Below are 19,913 nucleotides of genomic sequence, written 5' to 3'. Positions count from 1 at the left end.
GAGATACTTCCAACAGGTTCAAACGGGGTCTATTCGTCAGTCAAAACGTTAATCGTGAAGGAGCAAAAGTTTGTTCATGAGCTGTCATGCTCGCTAGGTGAGCAGAATGGGTTCCCTAGCGAGTCCCAAGAAAAGCCACCAGAATCACCTACGCTCAGAGGAATTTCTTCAACTGTCATGCTCGCTAGGCGAAGCCCACGTGTTTAAAAAAAAAAAGAAAAAAAAAAGAAAAAAAAAAGAAAATAAATAAATAAAAAAAATAAATAAATAAATAAATAAATAAATAAATAAAATATAACAGAAAAATTTTGGACTTGGGCCTCTCGCATTTGAGCCCACAGGTCAACAAAAATCAGATTATAAATTCAGGGTTTCAGTGAAACAAAATTCAATTCCATTCCTATTACCCTGGCAGGAAAAAGATAGTGAGAGAAGAGCTAAAAGAGTTCAGAGCAACCTCCAGAGACTGAAGGGAACTCATCGGAAAAGAACCAATTCCCTCTCATATAAACCCTCAGATTGCTTTGCAAACCCAATCGGGCAATTCAATTTCATTCGATCTCTCCAGTCAGGTTTGCCTTATTCCCATTACTTTATGCTTTTAATTTGAATGCTCTGAATGTATGACGTATTATGGGTGAATTTGATACCCTTTTGATGCATGTGTTTGACAAGAGGTTTAGGCCTCCTACCTTTGGTTGCTTTTTGTGAGCTTTTTGTGAATTTTAATGGCATGATTGATGTGGTTACATTTTGATTTGGGGGAAACTCTTGATTACCATATCTTGTTTTTCTAACCTGTTTGTTGAGTTTTGTTTTGTGAGGGCTCATATGATTCTTGCAGAGATGGCTTGCCTGATGTTCCACTTTATTTGTGGGATACCACCTGGAGGTTTATTCCGATTACCTGTACTGACTCACTTTCTTTGATGGTGCTAGCTTGAGAGATCTCTGGGTTTCTTATCTCTTTAATTGCTGTTACTTCGGATATTTATCCGTACGGTAGATCTCTCGATCCCTTTACTTTTCCCGCATGTTACCGATTTCTTAGGTTTCGTATAGCCTCTTGTGGCATGTCATTTAAGGTAGCGCGGTTCCTTCATCTAGGACTGCCTTTTTGCATGAGCATCGCTAAACACCCCAAACTCATTGATTTTTCTTCTCCTAAGAACATGTTATCTCCTCATACTACAGGCGAGTAAGTCTCCAAAGGTCGAGCATCCGGTAGATTACGTAGTAACGTCGTTCACCCCAAAACACAACCCTTACCCGTATAGGTGGTCGAACTACGTTTTGCTCTGATTTTCATCCCAGATGGGATACGTAGGCATAAGACGCGATGCCTTACCGAGCACACTCCCCTTTAACCCATAGGTAGCCGAGCTACGTAGACTCTGATTCTCAGATTCAGATGAGATACGTATGCAGTGGATGCGACGTCCGTGCGAGTCATTTTCTTTTGGCCCTTCTTTTAGTAAGTAGTACATTAGATAAACATACATGCCTTTCTCATCCCTTCAATCATGTTTGCCCAAATAAATTTTCAAAAAAAAAAAACAACCTTTGCAACAAATGTGAAAAGGGCTCCCTAGGAGTGCCTAGGATGTTTTGGGTGCCTCACACCTTCCCATTGCATAACCAACCCCCTTACCCAGATCTCTGACATTTTTACTAGTTTTTGATTCGATAAAACTTTTAGGTTTTTGTTCGCTTTCTAACCATTCCTTTGGATAAATAGAAGTGCGGTGGCGACCCGACTTGTATGATTTACCTTGGATTTAGTCAATATCTCTAATGGTAACGAATACCCCGCTACAGTTATTAGTGGTATGGAGTTCAAACCTCAATGAAACCTCCGCAACCATCCCCAAAATATTCTGTAGGATTATGCTTGCACCACTTCTCAGTTTTTAGATTATCCATCGTGATCTGGTTTTCAAATTATCTCGGCCACAAGATGAGCAAAACATTTGGCCTTTAGTCAAACACCCTTCTAGGTCCGCTCGTTAGAGCACGTGTTTTAAAGGTAGATTCGTCCAGACAATTATGGAATGTGTTAGGAAATATCTTCTGAGCTTTCGCGATGTCATAACTAAAGAGAATATACCTTTTTCAATCTTTTGGTATCGCGTTTGATCATCCATTATGGCCTCAGACACAAAGTATATCAAGCTTTGGCTGGAATTGGATTCTCTAATCAGGATAGCACTCGTAAGTTCATTCAACAACAACTAGGTATAGATAAAATTCCCCCCTCCCCCTCGAGAGTGGAAGGGTAAGTACTAGAGGTGTTGCCAAAGTTTTCTTCAGAGATTCAAATGTCTCTTCACACTCAATTGTCCATTTGAAATTAGTAATCTTCGTCAACAATTTATAAAAAGGAAAAGCGTGTTGGCAAGATTTTAAGATGAAAAGTTGGAGGTACTCAGACTCGATGTCTAGAGTGGGCCTAACTTCCTATTCGCTTGCATCCAGGTCAAAGGTAGTAGTTTTTCCCGGATGTCCTTCAGCCCCTGATATTTATGCAAGGATGCCCCCTGTATATGCTCCATGACCATCCTATCTCCCTCTAGGTCGGCACTAATGATGGTCGGACTTCCGTCCATACCGTGATAGGTTATTTTTAAGTTGACCGCAATGCCACTCCGTTTAGCTTTGTCAAAAATGATCTTCCCAGGATTTCTCAATATGCACTCTTGCATGAAACTACAAGGAAGTTGAGGATTATATTTCTCTCACATGCTCATTCTCTAACTGTTACAACTAGATCTATCGCTCCTTGGGGGCGAGTTATTGAGACGTTAAAGGGTAACAATTCTCCATCGTTGTACCAAGTCAGATCTATCTGTTGGATGCCTAATAGTTCCCCAGCATCAATGTAGAGGATGTTGCAAGAGCTTCTGTCATCTAGGTGGAATCTTGTCAGATTTCGATCAACAATGGTGACCCTAAGAATCTCAGGTAGTTTGAAGTTTGGAATTCCATTGATCTTCTCGGGATCCATAAACCCTAGCTCCAATCGATATTCACTTCTTTGCACGCTAGTGTTTGCTATGAATAGAAGCTAATATAGCGAAGGAGAAATTGTAAGAAACGTGTTGTCGTGGAGTTCATCGATCGGTGATAGTTGGTGGATGATTGATTTAAGCGATATACATGACTATAGAATTTACCATCTCTGCTCTTTCTAGTTCCAATAGAGATCTATCTTCAAATTAAGATTGATCTAGTGATGTGATTTTGTGGGAATCAGAAAGTGATTCCCACATAAAGCGTCATTATTCTATTTAGGAACATAAAATAGATGCATTTGACTAATTGAACCTCTTGAATCAACTGTGTCGATCTTTGATACAACGGTGATGGGTGGACCTGTAAAATTAACACTCAAACACCTAAGTCAGTTCAAGATTCAAGAGATAATAATGAAAAGTGGATATCAGATAATGTACCTTTTTTTCATGATAACTGATTTTATACCTTGGGTCAAGTGGAATGGATTTGAGATGAATTGGACCTTAGCCATTTGGACCTTTGACCGACCCAAAAAAACACAAACACACACACATAAACACATGCAAACTCATGCACATGCGCACTAACGTACAAATGTGCATGCATGCCCACGTACACACATACACACAAACACACAAACACACACACACACACACGCACACACACACACACACACACATACACACACACACACACACACACACACACACACCCACACACACACACACCCAAACACACACACACACACACACACACACATGCACACACAGTTGCACGTGCGCATACACATACAAACACAAGCATGCATGCTCGCATGCACACACACACACATACACTCACTCACACACACATGCATACCCCCTACACACATACATGCATACCTACACACATACGCACATATGCATGCACACTCACACCCACACGCACCATAAACACGCATACACACGCGCACAGAGACACACACACACATACATACACGGATACACCCGCCCACACATGCACGCGCACCCACACCCATACACATATACTCCCCCCACACATACGCATGCACACTAACGGTAAATTCATGACCATCCAGCTATTAGTTATCTCAACACCAATAAAACCAGAGTCGCCACCGTGCTTTTATTGTTTCCAAAGGAAAAGGGTAAAAGTAAGAACAAAACCCCAACATAAGAAGTTTTGAATAAAAACTAATAAAATGTCAGAGATTACAGGTAAGGGGGTTGGTTACACAAATGGAAGGTATTAGCACTCAAAGTGTCCTAGGTACTCCTATGGAGCCCTTTTTGTGTGTAAGTGTTTTGGTCGAAAAGATGTTTGATAAAAAAAATAGAGTGAGGGGATGAGAAAAGAATTCATTAATTATATTTTTATGTTTGACAAGACCTTCGGTCTTATGTCTACGCACCAACATAAAAATGAGGGATCAAAACCCCGTAATTCGTGGTAAATATTTCAATAAAGTTGGTGAATTAATTTTAACAAAGGTTTAAAAGAAAATGGAACAAAATGGCCAAAGATTTAAATGAGGTTGTTAATTATTTTTGTATTTTTGAAATTGGGATCAATATGATTAAATTTATTCACAAGTTTGATTAAGAAGGGGTTTTGAAAATCAGTGGCATAAGGCCAAAGTTTCTACTCATTTAAACATGTTTGAGTTGAAAACACAAGCAAAGAAGGTTTTGAAAAAAGGTAGAGATTTTGAAATTAAAGAAATTGGAGGAGATGAAGGGACTACCCTAGAAAAAAATGAAAAGATTAGAGTTGAAAAGATCTGACCAATGGGATACAATCCACAAGACAAGAATGTTAGATAGAAACCCATTTCCTTTGGACTTTTGAGCAAGCCATAAGTATAAGCAAACATCCAAGAAAATCATATGAATACCAAGAAATCAAATAAAGATAGCTATAATATTCAAGCAAACACTCCAATATCTAGCAGTCTTCAATGTCTTTAAATGTATCAGATGGAAATAATCCTTGTGGCAGACTCATAGAAACAATCATCAAACATCAACAATAATAACAGTATAACAATCAAGCGCGAAGACAAAGTGACAAATGAACCAAGAGCACTTAAAGGTTTTCATAAGATGAAAGGCACAATCAAGGATAGCTCAGCCTCACAATAATTGCATTGTCCAAGTCCTTCAAAGCATGGGAATGTTGCCTACTTCTAAGTCCAAGAGTTTAGATCAAGTCAAGGGAAAAGGTCCAACTGTCCACCAACATATTTTTTACGGTTTTTGTTGTCATTAAGTATTTTAATGTCCTAAGACCACAAATAGAACAAAATCACAAGCACACAATATATGCAATCACAAGATATGTCTCGAGTGAGCAAAATAAAAATGACTGAAACATAAACATCTTGCATGAAATCTAAATGGCAATGAATAATAAAGATACTAAAATTTAAATTGCATTAAGTAAATGACTTGAAAGTAAAGAAATATTAATAAGAGGTTAGTGAAGTATTCGTTAAATAATTTTAAATGTTTAATTCATTCCTTGGAGAACACTCAACCATCCATTCACAAGTATGAAAACCTAAACCTAGACATCATCTGTGAGAAGGGGTCTAACTTGAATAAATCAACAAGTATGCCACTAGCTCTCACAAATGGAAAAAAGGTCAAGTCTTCACAAAATACCATGAAGAATTGGAGAATTACAATATCACTTACAAGAATGTTATGCCTTTTGGGACAAATTTAGCTCTATGTTAAGCAATCGTAATTGGACTTATGTAGAAGTCACAACCATCTGAGGTCGGGCAATAAAAATATTGTTGTTAATGTATGTTAGAGACATGGTACACATGACCAAGCTCTTAAAACATACCACACATAAAAATAAAGTGGGAGGGACCTATCTCAATCAGGCTCATGTTGATTCATCTAACATAAGGTCATTGATGAATCAACTAGCATTTGACTTGTAGAGAATTCATGGGTCAATGATGGATTGGGGAAGAAGAGGGATGAAGATGAAGAAGGAAGGGGAAATAGAAACCCAAATTGATCATAGGAATAATTTCATTTGATCAATACTATCCATTCATTTTGAGGGATGAAATGTACATTTCATCAACCCCTTAAATCCAATAGTATTGATCAAATGAAATCGTGTGGCAAAGTGAGTAATCAGAACGAACGACCATGATCAGAACGTGGATGCATGATCAAATGGTTGGGAAGGTGCCAGCACACTACAGGAGCTAGGGCTTCGGTCATCTTCTTCGATGGACTATACCGGACTGGCCCACCATTAACCTTCATGAAAATAAAATATGCATACACTATTTTAAAGAGAAAAATGCCAAGAATCCAAATATGCCCTCAGAATTTTCCAATTATCACTAGATTGAAAGATAAGTGGAATTGAAAATTGAGGAGTATGAACTAAGTTGCTTCAAGTTTACCTAAAAACAACTCAATCTTGTTGCCTACATTGGTAGGTCTTCAGACAACCAAAGAACAAGCAAAATAGTGGAGAATTGAGAGAGAATCAAAGAAGAGAAAATCAAGAAAATTCACCTTCGGTTTGCTTCAATTGAGCTTGATCTCTCTTCCAAATTGTCTTAGCTAGATTCTAACAACTTGCAGGAAGTGAAATGAATAATCAAAGGGCTTGGATTCTTGGAGTTTCAATCTCAAAATAGAAGTGAATTTGAAACTCGATTACAATTGAAATATTCAAGTTTATCCTTTTAATGGAGGTTAAGGAAGATGCAGGTGAAAGATTGGGCAGGAGGGTCCTCATTCTAAGAAGCAAGGCCATGTATTTATAGCAATTCAAGTTACTTTCCACACATACTCCAAATTATGCCAAAAATAGCAATGCTATGGTGCATGCTTGCATGGGAGGCACAAGGGCCATGAAATGATGCAAATATGTCAAAATTCAAATCCAAATGATGCTGAAAAAATAACATGTAACCATGCAATGATGAAATGAAAATTGGTCATGAAATCCTCCAAATGGGACCATGCATTACACCCATGCGCAAGTCACTCAAAATTGCTCCAAATGCTATGATATGGGCTCTTTGGAAAGGTAACATGAAAGGGAGAAACTTTTCTGTTGAAACATTTTCCATTTAGAGCTTGGATCATGATGAATTTTGAGGTGGAAGTTGGAGAAATCAAACATAGTTGAAATATTTCTAAGTTAAAAGTCAAATGACCATTTTTTCCACCTTGAATAACTTTTGCGATGAGCTTCAAATAAAAATGGTTTGTTCTTAAAAGTTGTAGTTATTTCATTACTCTTCAATTTGGTCACAAATTTGACACCATTTGAATCTTTCATGAGGGAGTTATGGATTTTAGAAGTTGAGGAAAATTTCTTGTTCAATGATGATGGCCCAAAATGACTTATAGTGTTTCCTCTTGGTACATGCCCTTACAAGTGAAATTTGGCATTTCTCAAAGAAGAAAAGTTGTAGAACACATCTTTAAATTGATCATGAAGCTTGGATGGCCTTCATATCATAAATATTTAGCAATTTATGGTTCTTGGAAATTGACCTTCAATCTAGGGCACAAACAAAATCACCTATAATCTTTCACCATAAAAAATAACTTTTCAAGCAAAATTAGCTCTTGATTGCAAAATGAAAGTTTTTTGGAATGTCATAAGGAGTAAATTTTCTATTGGAATGATTTTCATATACAATTTTTTTTGAAGATAGGGTCTAGGGAACCCTAGATTTGACCAATTGACTTTCCTAGTCAACCTCATTGAACCAACTTGCAAACTTGAAGTTCTTTTGAACTTTGGGGCTCATGGAGAATGATATATGCTTATGATGATGTATAAAGAAGTATCCCTTGATATCATTGACCAACTGATGAAGAAACTTGTTGAGGAATTCACACAAGATACCCAAATGAATTAGGGCTTCGAAGGAAAACAAGCTTCAAACTCTTGATGAATTCTTGATCAAAATGGAAAATAAGGAACATGGGGATCCATATATGATACTTAGAACTATTGTGAACCTTTCCTTGATTGATCTCTTGTATTGAGGGTCTCAAACCCTATATATGATCTTGGTGGGGCACAAATGGACACACACATCGACAAAAGAAACAAAACTACACATAGACATATTTTTGGTATTTGGGTTAGTAAAAAAAAGAAAGTAAAGTATGATATAATCACAAATATGCTTGTTGATCTATCCTAAAATTCTGTTATCAGATATGAGATGTTGAAGGTAATGTCACGACACTAATATCTGAACAACAATTAAAATATAAATAGGATAAAAACAAAGAAACAATTGAACAAGCGACACAAGCAATTGTTAACCCAGTTCGGTGCAAACTCACCTACGTATGGGGGCTACCAAGCTAGGAAGGAAATCCACTAAACATAATTAGTTCAAAGACTCTCAATAAACAACTTCAAGTTATAGTCTTTTCACCTAATCTCTACTCGTGTGACTTTTATCTAAGAACTCTTAGATATGAGACCCTACTCACTCCCCCACAATCACAGCAGTGATATAATAACAAATACAAAAATAAAGAAGACACTCTTCAAGGACACATACTTGATCTTGCTTAAAAGCTTCAACCAAGTAAACAAATACGCTCGTACTCCAAAGCTTAGAGTGGACAAATTACAACACAAAAGTCAGTCCAATTCATACATCAATAAGATGAATGAATGGCTTACAATACACAAGCTCACACAAGACTAAAACCCTAAAACTCTCTCACTTTATCATTCGTTTCTTGTGTCTGTAAACCAGGTTTTACATGGCCTTTAAATAGAAGCTTTTTGAATGGGTCTGGGCAGCATAAAACCCTAATTCTATTTTACTTGCGTATCTCCTAAGAAACAGCAGCTAATCATCCCTTATTGGAAAATAGATCATTCCGGTTTTAAATCAAATTACTCCTTGAATAGCACATTCAATCTCCACATAGGCACACACAGATTTGCATGAAAAACGCAATACCAAAATACATAACATTCAGACTCAATGTTCTGTATACACATGTCTTAACATCGGGTCTGACATCTTAGCTAAATCCTGCACAACCATATTTAAACAACCTGCAGGAAGCTGATATCACATGTCAAGACAACACGCGTGACATCTTGTGATAACACTAAGTTTTACCAAAATCGATGCCAACACAAAGAACCAACAAACTCCCCCTTTGGCAAATTTTGGCTAAAACATACATTAGATCATACGTTCACAAGAAATCAATCAAAGTATCAGTTCAGCAGCAGAAGTAAACATACACACATTACTAGCAAAATAGCAACTAGTAAACACACATGCACTTATGCTCAGAACACACCACCTCCCCCTTCAACTAGTCCATACCAAGCACTAATCTGCTTCACACAGAAAGAACATTTCTCCCTCCCTCATAACATCAAACATCAGCTATAGCTACATCTACTTCTCCCCATTTTTATCCAAAAGAGACCAAAGAGACAAAATAAATGTCTATTCAATCATAAACCAAAATGTCAAAAGTTAAGGGGTTACAAAACCAAGTATATAATCAGCTGTAAGCAAGCTGAGATACAAACCAACAAAACAGTAAAACAGAATTGCCAAAATCAAGAAAATCCATCACATCAATAAAAACCATCACATCAATGAACACCATCACATCACTAGGGACCAAAGTCAAAGGAGCTAATCGGAGGAGCTTGAGCTTGCAGCTTCATCAGCACTAGAAACATAATTGCCACTTATCTCATCATTAGTTGCAGACCTCTCATTAGAGGTATGGGCTTTAGCTTCCTTAGCATGATCAATATTTCCCCCTTCAGCTTGCTCCAAGCTTGCAATCAATGCTTCCAACGATTGTTTCCTAGTTGTTGCTACCCTTATCCCTTCATCCATCTCTTTACAAGTCTCCTTCAGCTCAACAATAGTTCCAACTTTTGAGGCTGGCTGTTTCATGGCAGATGTCATGAGGATGTCTTCAACATGATTGCCTTCAAACAGTTTATAGTGCATAGATAGAGCAGGTTTTCTTTTACTAGGTAAGTCATTAGAATTCAGAATACCAGGGTGTTAATTCAGGCTAATCCCACAAATCATAGAGGGAAAGTCAATAGGCAGCTTAACTGCATTAGTAGATGCATGCTTGATGATTTTTTCAAACAAAAATCTACCATAGTCAAAATTCAGTTTGGTTCCAACAGCAAAAATAAACCTTCCAAGGGTATTAGCAATTGTGGAAATGTGGTTGGTAGGCACCCAATTTGCAGCTCCTATTTTATGCAATATTGCATACTTGACAGTCAACTTCCCAGAAGGAAGATGCTTTTTAATAGGCCAGCCTTTCACCTGCCTTGCTGTAATTTCTCTACAGAACTCATTGTCTGTAGCTTCCAATTCACTTGCACCCTCAACTCTTCTTCCCAGAAAATTGTTAATAACAGTGGGAGAGAATGTGATACACTTACCTCTCACAAATACTTTGAAAAATTCCTTGTTATTCTTATCAGCAATATCCTCAGGAATGTTGACAATGAATTCCTTAACTAAACCCTCATAGCACTGAGAGAACCCAGCCACAGTCTTCAACAACCCAACAGCCTTTATCAGGTCCATGGCCTCCTTGACTTCAACAACATCCTTTCCTAACTCCCTTTCCATAGCCACCCTTCTTTGAATCACAAATTTTCATTTGGCAGCTCCATCCTCAAGATGGAAAGAGATATTATCCAAATGCACAACAACAACTTTATTAGGGGACTTCCTGACAGTGGTTTTCTTCACAGGGGAGATGTTAGGGACATCTTCCTCAACATCCTCTTCAGACTCAGAGTCTTCTCTAACCTTCCTCTTCTTCACTTCAACCTTGCTCCAAGATTTGGAGGGACCAATACCAACAGTCTTCTTAGTTTTTCTCGCTGACATAAGTTCAGCCACAGATCTTCCTTTTTGAGTCTTCATACGTTTAGCCACACTTTGCTTTGGGTGATGAAGTAAACTATCCTCTTGATCATCATACTTATCATCCTCTAGGTCAATCACATCGTTTGCATTATCATGCTTCTCAGAGTGGGAAGCATTGGCAGTTTTAGATGCCACGGATTTTCCTTTACCAAACACAGTTTTCCCTAGGGAGCATAAACCTTCAGCAGCCACGTCCTTCTCAGAACTGGAGGAATCGTCATTCTTCTCACTATGTTGTTCAACCTTAGGAGAGGGGTACATTTGAGACAGGGGAGTAGAGACTCCCTTCACAGAATGTCCCCCATTAAGGATTCTAGTGACTAGGTTTCTTATGACACGATCAGTGTGGTGTATATCTTCCTTAGAGTTAGTGGCATGAGTTGAGACAGAAGGGTACTAGAGATGTTACCTTGATTGGGGCATGCAGAAGCTGAGGCATCCATAGGATGGTTTAAATCAAGGCCTCACAGGGAATAACTGATAGAGGTAGAAGTAGTGCTAAACTTGTGAGTAGACTTAGTAGTTTTTGAAGTAGAAGTAGTTTGATGTTGTGACATCTTGAAGTTTTTGTGGAAAAAATGTTGTTTCCCTAGCAGAGAAGTGTGAGGAAGGAGCAGGAAGATGGAAGAGTTGGAGTAGGTAGTGAGGTTGTGGGGTTAGCGTGTAAAAACGTAATAGATGGTATTTCCAAAACTAGGTGATGATTTACCATAATGGGGGCGCTTTATTTTAGCCACATAGACACTACTTTGCTCACTTTTCCCACTCCATATTAATTTCTACAAGTCTTCATAAATGCAAAGCCCCAATTTTCCTCTCAGGACTTCAAACTGATTTGCATCCAATGCCTTTGTAAAAATATTAGCTAACTGCATCTCAGTAGCAACATGCTCTAAGGCTACAATCTTATCCTCCATGAGTTCTCTAATAAAATGGTGACGGATATCAATATGTTTTGTCCTACTGTGCTGAATAGGATTCTTAGAAATGTTTATAGCACTCAGGTTGTCACAATACAATGTCATGACATCTTGCGTGACATTGTATTCAGTCAACATTTGTTTCACCCACACCAGTTGAGAACAACTACTTCCATCTGCTATGTATTCAGCTTAGTAGTAGACAAAGACACACAATTTTGCTTCTTACTAAACCATGATATTATATTGTTCTTCAAGAAGAAGCATCCTCCTGATGTGCTTTTCCTATCATCAACACTTCCAGCCCAATCAGCATCACAATATCCAGACGACAGAGATTCAGATCCATGAGTGTATAGCATCCCATAGTCACTAGTGCCATTGACATATTTCAGGATCCTTTTCACTTGGTTTGTGTGGCTCACCTTTGGTTCAACTTGATATCTAGCACATACACCTACAACAAAAGTAATGTCAGGTTTGCTTGCTGTGAGATATAGCAGACTCCCTATCATACTTCTGTAGAGACTTTGATCCACACTGACACCATTTTCATCTTTAAACACTTTCAGAAGAGTAGGAGCAGGTGTCCTCTTGTGGCTTGCATTCTCCATGCCAAACTTCTTAACAATATTTTGGCATATTTACTTTGAGATAGAAAGATAGAATCTTCCATCTGCTTGACTTGCAAGCCAAGAAAATAGGTTAGTTCTCCAATAAGGCTCATTTCAAATTCAGACTGCATTTGCTCAATAAAATGTTGAACCATCTTACTTGACATCACACCAAACATAATATCATCCACATATATCTGAGCCACCATGAGCTTTCCTCCTTCATCTTTGACAAATAAAGTCTTATCAATGCCTCCCTTCCTGTATCCATTTTCAATGAGAAACACTGTGAGTCTCTCATACCAAGCTCTAGGAGCTTGTTTTAACCCATAGAGAGCTTTCCTCAACTTATAACATGCTTTGGAAGATTTGGGTCTGTGAACCCCTTAGGTTGTTCAACATACACTTCCTCATTTATGTATCCATTTAAGAAGGCACTTTTCACATCCATTTGGAATAGTTTAAACTTCAGAATACATGCCACTCCTAGCAATAATCTAATGGACTCCAGGCGAGCTACAAGAGCAAATGTTTCATCAAAGTCAACTCCTTCAACTTGAGTGTATCCTTGTGCTACCAATCTTGATTTATTTTTAGTAACCACACCTTTTTCATCAGATTTATTCTTGTAAACCCACTTTGTTCCAATAACATTTATTCCTGCAGGTCTCGAAACCAATTCCCACACTTCATTTCTCTTGAATTGGCCTAACTCTTTCTGCATGGCAGCAAAGGATTGGATTTATCATCTCGAGCCAAACTCAATTGCAAGTTGGACTGCCTTGAAAAAAGTGTTCCTAGAGAGATACTTTCCTGCCTCCAGAGCTGCCTCAATAAGAAAGGAGATTTGTGGTATTAGACAAGGTAATGAGTCGCTGACCGAGTATTGGGAGAGATTCAAGCACTTGGTATCTAGCTGCCCTCAACACCAGATCACAGAGCAACTACTCATCCAGTACTTTTATGAGGGGTTGTTACCGATGGACAGGAATATTCTTGATGCTACTAGTGGTGGAGCACTAGTCGATAAAACTCCAGCTGCTGCCAAAGCACTTATCGAACTCTAGTGGGAACAAGTTCATTCTTTTCATTTTTCACCATTATAAGTCCAGATTTCTTAGGTACAACCTGCACTGGGCTTACCCATTTACTGTCAGAGATAGGATCAATGATACCTGCTTGCAAGAGTTTGGTTACCTCTTTCTTCACAACATCAAGAATCAAGGGATTAAGCCTCTTTTGGGGCTTCCTTACTGTTTTGGATCCATCCTCAAGTAGAATCCTGTGCATGCACAACGATGGACTAATACCTGGAAGGTCGGCTAATGTCCACCCGATTGCCTTCTTGTGCTTCTTCAAAACTTGTAAAAGTTTGTCTTCTTGATCAAAATCAAGGTTAGAAGAGATAATAACATGAAGTTTTTCATTACTCTCCAAGTAAGCATATTTCAGGTTCTCAGGGAGCTCTTTTAGCTCTAAGGACGGGGGCTGCTCGGTGGATGGAATGCTTGGAGCAGTCGGGATGTCAAGAGTATCAACTGCAAAAACAGGTTTATTGGTAACAACTTCACCTGTAGGAAATGTATCAGCCTGCAAGGCAGCATCAATCTCAGCACAGACAACACAAACATTAGTGTCAGTACAATCAGAACATGAATAAATATCATCAAAACCAGAGAGAGATGGAAAATCAAGTGCAAATAGTTCAGAACTAGCGTCATCAACTAATTCAGAAATCAGCTCAATAGGAAAAACGGAATGCTCCTCCATAGGGTGTTTCATGGCATCAAAAATGTTAAATTTTGCGACAATGTCACCAAATTCCATGGACATGGTTCCATCGTCAACATCAATTTTTGTCTTCGTCGTTTTCATGAACGGTCTGCCTAAAATGATGGGAGCTCTGCTTGTCTTGGTTTCTCCTTCCATGTCTAGAATATAGAAATCTGCAGGAAAAATCAAATCGTTAACTTGAACAAGAACATCTTCGACTACCCCGGCGGGTCGAGCGTTGCTCCTGTTTCACAATTGAATGATTAAACCTGTATGCTGCAAAGGACCAAGACAAAGGTTATTATAAACAGAAGTAGGCATAACATTAATGCCCGCTCCCAAATCAAGCATGCAATTCTCAAATTTACTATCCCCGATGGTACAAGGAATAGCAAATGTTCCTGGATCCTTCTGCTTTTGTGGCAGAACCTGAGTAGTGAGGGCTGAAACATTTTGCTCGCCTACAATCTGTTTGGATGATTGTTTAGGCTGAATAAAGGCAGAAATATTTCGTCCTAAGTTTACTCTTTCACTTCCCTTAATCCTCCTCTTGTTGGTACACAAATCTTTCAGAAACTTTGCATACTTAGGAATCTGCTTAATAACATCAAGTAGCGAAATGTTTACCGCAACCTTTCGGAAAACATCCAATATCTCTCTTTCTTTGTCTCCCTCCTCAATTCTTTTATTTTTCAGAACTCTATGTGGAAAGGGGACTGGTGGCACATACTCCTTTTCTTTAATTTTTTCAGTTTCGACCACAACAGAAGAAGGAGAAGAAAGTTCAAAAGTTACCTCAATGATTTTTTTATTTTTTTCAGGGGCTGGTTCTGTAACTTTTCCGGATCTCAAAGAAATTGCACTCACATTAGCATTAGGACCATTCGGATTGACAACTGTCTGGGCTGGAAGTTGGTTCGAACCTTGAGCTTACATGTTATTTATTTGCGTAGCAAGCTGTCCCATTTGTGTGTTCAAGGTCTGAATGCTGGCATCGGTCCTTTGTTGGAACTGGAGGTTGTTCACGGCCATTTGCTTAACAAGATCCTCCAAGGATGGTCCGGAAGGTGCAGGGGCAACCACTTGAGGTGATTTCTGTTGTTGGCTGGATTGTGGATTTCCATATCGAAGGATTGGATGGTTCCTCCAATTGGGATGGTATTTGTTGGTGGACAGGTCAGGAGTGTTGTTGTACCTGTTTTGATTGTAAAGGTTGGCTGCATAAGCTTGTGGCAGCTCAGTAATGGACTCGTCTCTCAGAATAGGACAAGTATCGGTCGGGTGCTCAGGAGAAGTACAAATGCCACACACAGTTGTTATTTGAGGTTTTGCTACTGCCAGTTGTTTGACTAAGGTGGTGAGTTCGTCAATTCTGGTCTCTAAAGCCTTGTTGGAAGAAACTTGAATTTGACTCACGCCTTTGCTTTGAACAGAATTGTCTCTAGTAGTGAACTGTTGAGAATTAAGAGACATATTTTCAATAAGTGCTTTGGCAGCAGCTGGAGTTTTATCGACTAGTGCTCCACCACTAGCAGCATCAAGAATATTCCTGTCCATCGGTAACAACCCCTCATAAAAGTACTGGATGAGTAGTTGCTTTGTGATTTGGTGTTGAGGGCAGCTAGATACCAAGTGCTTGAATCTCTCCCAATACTCGGTCAGCGACTCATTACCTTGTCTAATACCACAAATCTCCTTTCTTATTGAGGCAGCTCTGGAGGCAGGAAAGTATCTCTCTAGGAACACTTTTTTCAGGGCAGTCCAACTTGCAATTGAGTTTGGCTCGAGATAATAAATCCAATCCTTTGCTGCACCCTGCAATGAAAAAGGAAAAGCTCGAAGTTTGATGTGATCTTCGGTGATCCCTTCAGGCTTCAATGGTGTAGAACACACCACCTGGAACTCTTTCAAATGCTTGTGTGGATCTTCACCTGCAAGACCACTAAACTTTGGCAACAAGTGTATTAAACCCGATTTTAATTCAAAAGGAACAGCAACAACATCAAATTCAATACACAAACCATTGTAATTCACATCAGGAGCAACTAATTGCCTTAAGGTTCTATTATCAGCCATTGCAAAATCAAGTTCAGAATCCGAAGCAAACAAGTTATGCAAATAGTCAGACTCAGAATCAGACTCAATTGTGGGTGGTGAACTATTGGTAGCCTGGACTGTTCTACGTTGTGTGTGCAAAGTTCTCTCTATTTCAGGATTAAAAGCAACAATTTCAGAACAGCGAGACCTAGTAGCCAGGACTAACGGAACAACAATGCAACAACAACAACAATAGTGAAAATTCCAACAATGTCCTAAAAGTCAAAAAAACAAACACAAAGAAAGAAATCGATCAAAAATAATTCAAAAAAATAAACTGACACCGAAATTAATCTAATGACTTAAAAATATAATTTTGAGATTTTTTTCGATTTTTTTTGAGACGGTGAAAACAGTAAAAAATTAATTAAAAATAGAAAAACAAGGGAGTATTGATCGCACGATTTTTCTGCTTCCAATAGGAAAAAAACTTATACAATCAAACACAAAGTTTCCAAAAAATCGGTTTTTTCTGACTCTAGACGCAACTCCGAACGCGAAAATATAGAAAAATTCGGAAAAATAATAGGAAATTGAAGTACAACAAAACACATAATACTTAAAACTAAACTATTGGCTAATTCGACAAGAATCCCCGGCAACGGTGCTAATTTGATCCGCTGTCGCGCGCGGATCAAAAGCGAGTATTTTTTGATAAAACGTAGTTAGCGACAAATTGACTCGGATTATCGTTCTCACAAGGATTCTTGAATGAATTAACCAATGATAGTAACGATTAATGGGGTTTTGGTTGGTTTAGGATTCAATTAAAAAAAATAGATTAAAATGAGTGATTATTGAAATAAGCTGTAACAACAATTTACTGGTTTGGTCTTTGCCTATCATCGATTATCGTAATTCCAACTGCAGATTAACTATTCCTATTCAATTATAATATCAACTGACAAGCGCAATTGATAGTATAAGTTGTATGTTCCTATTATCCGAATTAAGCAAACGGGATTAAGTTTCATGAATTAAGCAAACATGAATTAAATGGACTCAATAACGAATTAAACAAACGAAATCGTGACTATAGTTAGGATCAGACAATTAATCGGATTAAATCAATATAGCATATGTAAATCGGATTAAGCAAACAAAATACATATATTAATATTGAAAGAAATAAAAAACCTGAATAAGAATTACTAAAATCTCAAGGTATCCGAACCCGAATACAACAAAATGTTTGGATCGATTAGTTCTTCATGAGAATTCTTGCCAAAGCTTTCAAGTCTTTCGTGAATAGTGATTTTCCCCTTCAATTACCAATGGTGTACGACTGCTAGACCTAGGGGAAAACAAAGACCCGTTTTACAACTCAACTGGGTCGACCCAACCCACTATAAATGACCCAACAAAAATACAAATAAAATTCTACAACTTCAACAGACTTTCTGGCCCTGCTACAATCCGATTCAGCTCTTGACTTCTGAACAAAAGTTGTATATCTTTTCCTTAGCTTTCCAACACATACTCACAAGCCTCAATCTGATACTCGTAGCTCAAGATATGGTTTTTCTCGTGAAAGTTGCTAATGCTGAAAATATAATGCGAAAAACAAATAAGTGCAAAAATAAAATAAATTGTAAAAACACATTAAAACATAAAAATAAGTAAAGCAAACCGAAGAAATGCTTAAGTACAAACATGGAAGAACGTGCATCAAAATACACTGATTAGTAGGTCTTCTTCCCTTCCAAACTTCATATAAAGTGGTTGGGGTCCCTTTCCTCAAGGTTACTCTTTTGTGAACATAACATGCTGTGTTCATAGCTTCGGCCTAGAAGTGGTAAGGCAACTTCTTAGCATGAATCATAGCTCTAGCATATTTTTGGAGAGTTCTATTTTTCCTTTCCACCACACCATTTTGCTGAGGGGTAATGGGAGAAGAGAACTCATGACCAATTCCTTCAGATGAACAGAATTCAGCAAATTTACTGTTCTCAAATTCTTTCCCATGATCACTTCTGATTTTGATAACATGACTCTCTCTTTCTCTTTGAAGTCTTTGGCAAATATCTTTGAACACATCAAACACATCAAATTTTTCCCTTATAAAATTCACCTAGGTATATCTAGAGAAGTCGTCCACCACAACATAAGCATACCTTTTCCCACCAAGACTTTCCACCTGCATAGGTCCCATCAAGTCCATATGGAGAAGTTCCATCACTCTAGATGTGGTGTCATGTTGGATCTTATGATGTGACATCTTTGTCTGCTTTCCAATTTGATATTCACCACAAACTCTTCCTTCATCAATCTTTAATTTTGGGATTCCTCTGACAGCTTCAACATATATGATCCTCTTCATTCCTTTAAGATGCAGATGACCCAGTTTTTGATGCCATAGTTTCACTTCTTCTTCTTTAGCTAGAGCATATATTGATGAATAGCTAGTTTCTTGAGAATTCCACATATAGCAGCTGTCCTTAGACCTGACTCCTCTCATGATCACCTCATTTTTTGCATTAGTAATCAAGCATTCAATTTTTGTGAAGTTTACATTTAGACCTTGGTCGCATAGTTGACTGATACTGATCAGGTTAGCAGTCAATCCTTTAACAAGCAGCACATTATCAAGGTTAGGGACTCCAGGACAGTTCAGGTTTCCAATCCCCTTGATTTCACCCTTTGCTCCACCAAAAGTTACATAGCTGGTGGCACGAGGTTGGAGGTCAATTAGCAGGTTTTTGCTTCCAGTCATGTGTCTGGAGCATCCAGTATCAAAGTACCAATCTTCTTTGGCTGAGACTCTGAAGGATGTGTGAGCTATCAAGTTAGTAGCACTAGCCCTAGGAACCCACTGTTTTCTGTTAACAGGGATGTGTTGTTTGGGTCTAGGTTGATGATGAGTAGGACTAGGATAACCATACAGCCTAAAGCAGAATGGTTTCATGTGGCCAAATTTCCCACAATAATGACATCTCCATCTTTGGTGTTTTCCTTTATGTTGTCTTTCCTTGTGATGTTGAGACACCTGATGTGACATCTTTGGTTTCCCACATTCAGCTCTAATGTGTCCATACCCTTCACATTCATGGCACTGAATTCCTTTGCCCTGTTTGGATTCTTCCTTAGATTTTGTTCTTCTTCCAGCATCATTGGGCCTACTGATGTCAAATGAGTTGTTCTTGACATTAGACTTTGACCTCACATCCATCCTCTTCAGGAGTTTGTTGAACTGTCTCCCAAGTAATGCTACATCATTTGCTTGACCTTCATCAGTATCCTGACTACTGTCTTCCTCTTCATCTTCAGTGTTTGACATAAAGGCTATGCTTTTGACTTTCTTTTCAGATCCATCACTCATTCCCAACTCGAATGTTTGGAGGGATCCAATTAGCTCATCCACTCTCATCTTGCAAATATCTTGAGATTCTTCTATGGCTGTCACTTTCATGGCAAATCTCTTGGGAAGTGATCTGAGAATTTTCCTCACAAGCTTTTCATCTGACATCTTCTTTCCTAGGGCTCCTGAGGCATTATCAATTTCAAGGATATTCATATGGGAGTCATGAATACTTGCAT

This window comes from Lathyrus oleraceus, chromosome 4 (genome assembly GCF_024323335.1).
Source record: "Lathyrus oleraceus cultivar Zhongwan6 chromosome 4, CAAS_Psat_ZW6_1.0, whole genome shotgun sequence".
Taxonomy (NCBI): Eukaryota; Viridiplantae; Streptophyta; class Magnoliopsida; order Fabales; family Fabaceae; genus Lathyrus; species Lathyrus oleraceus.
This window is presented reverse-complemented; position numbering follows the sequence as displayed.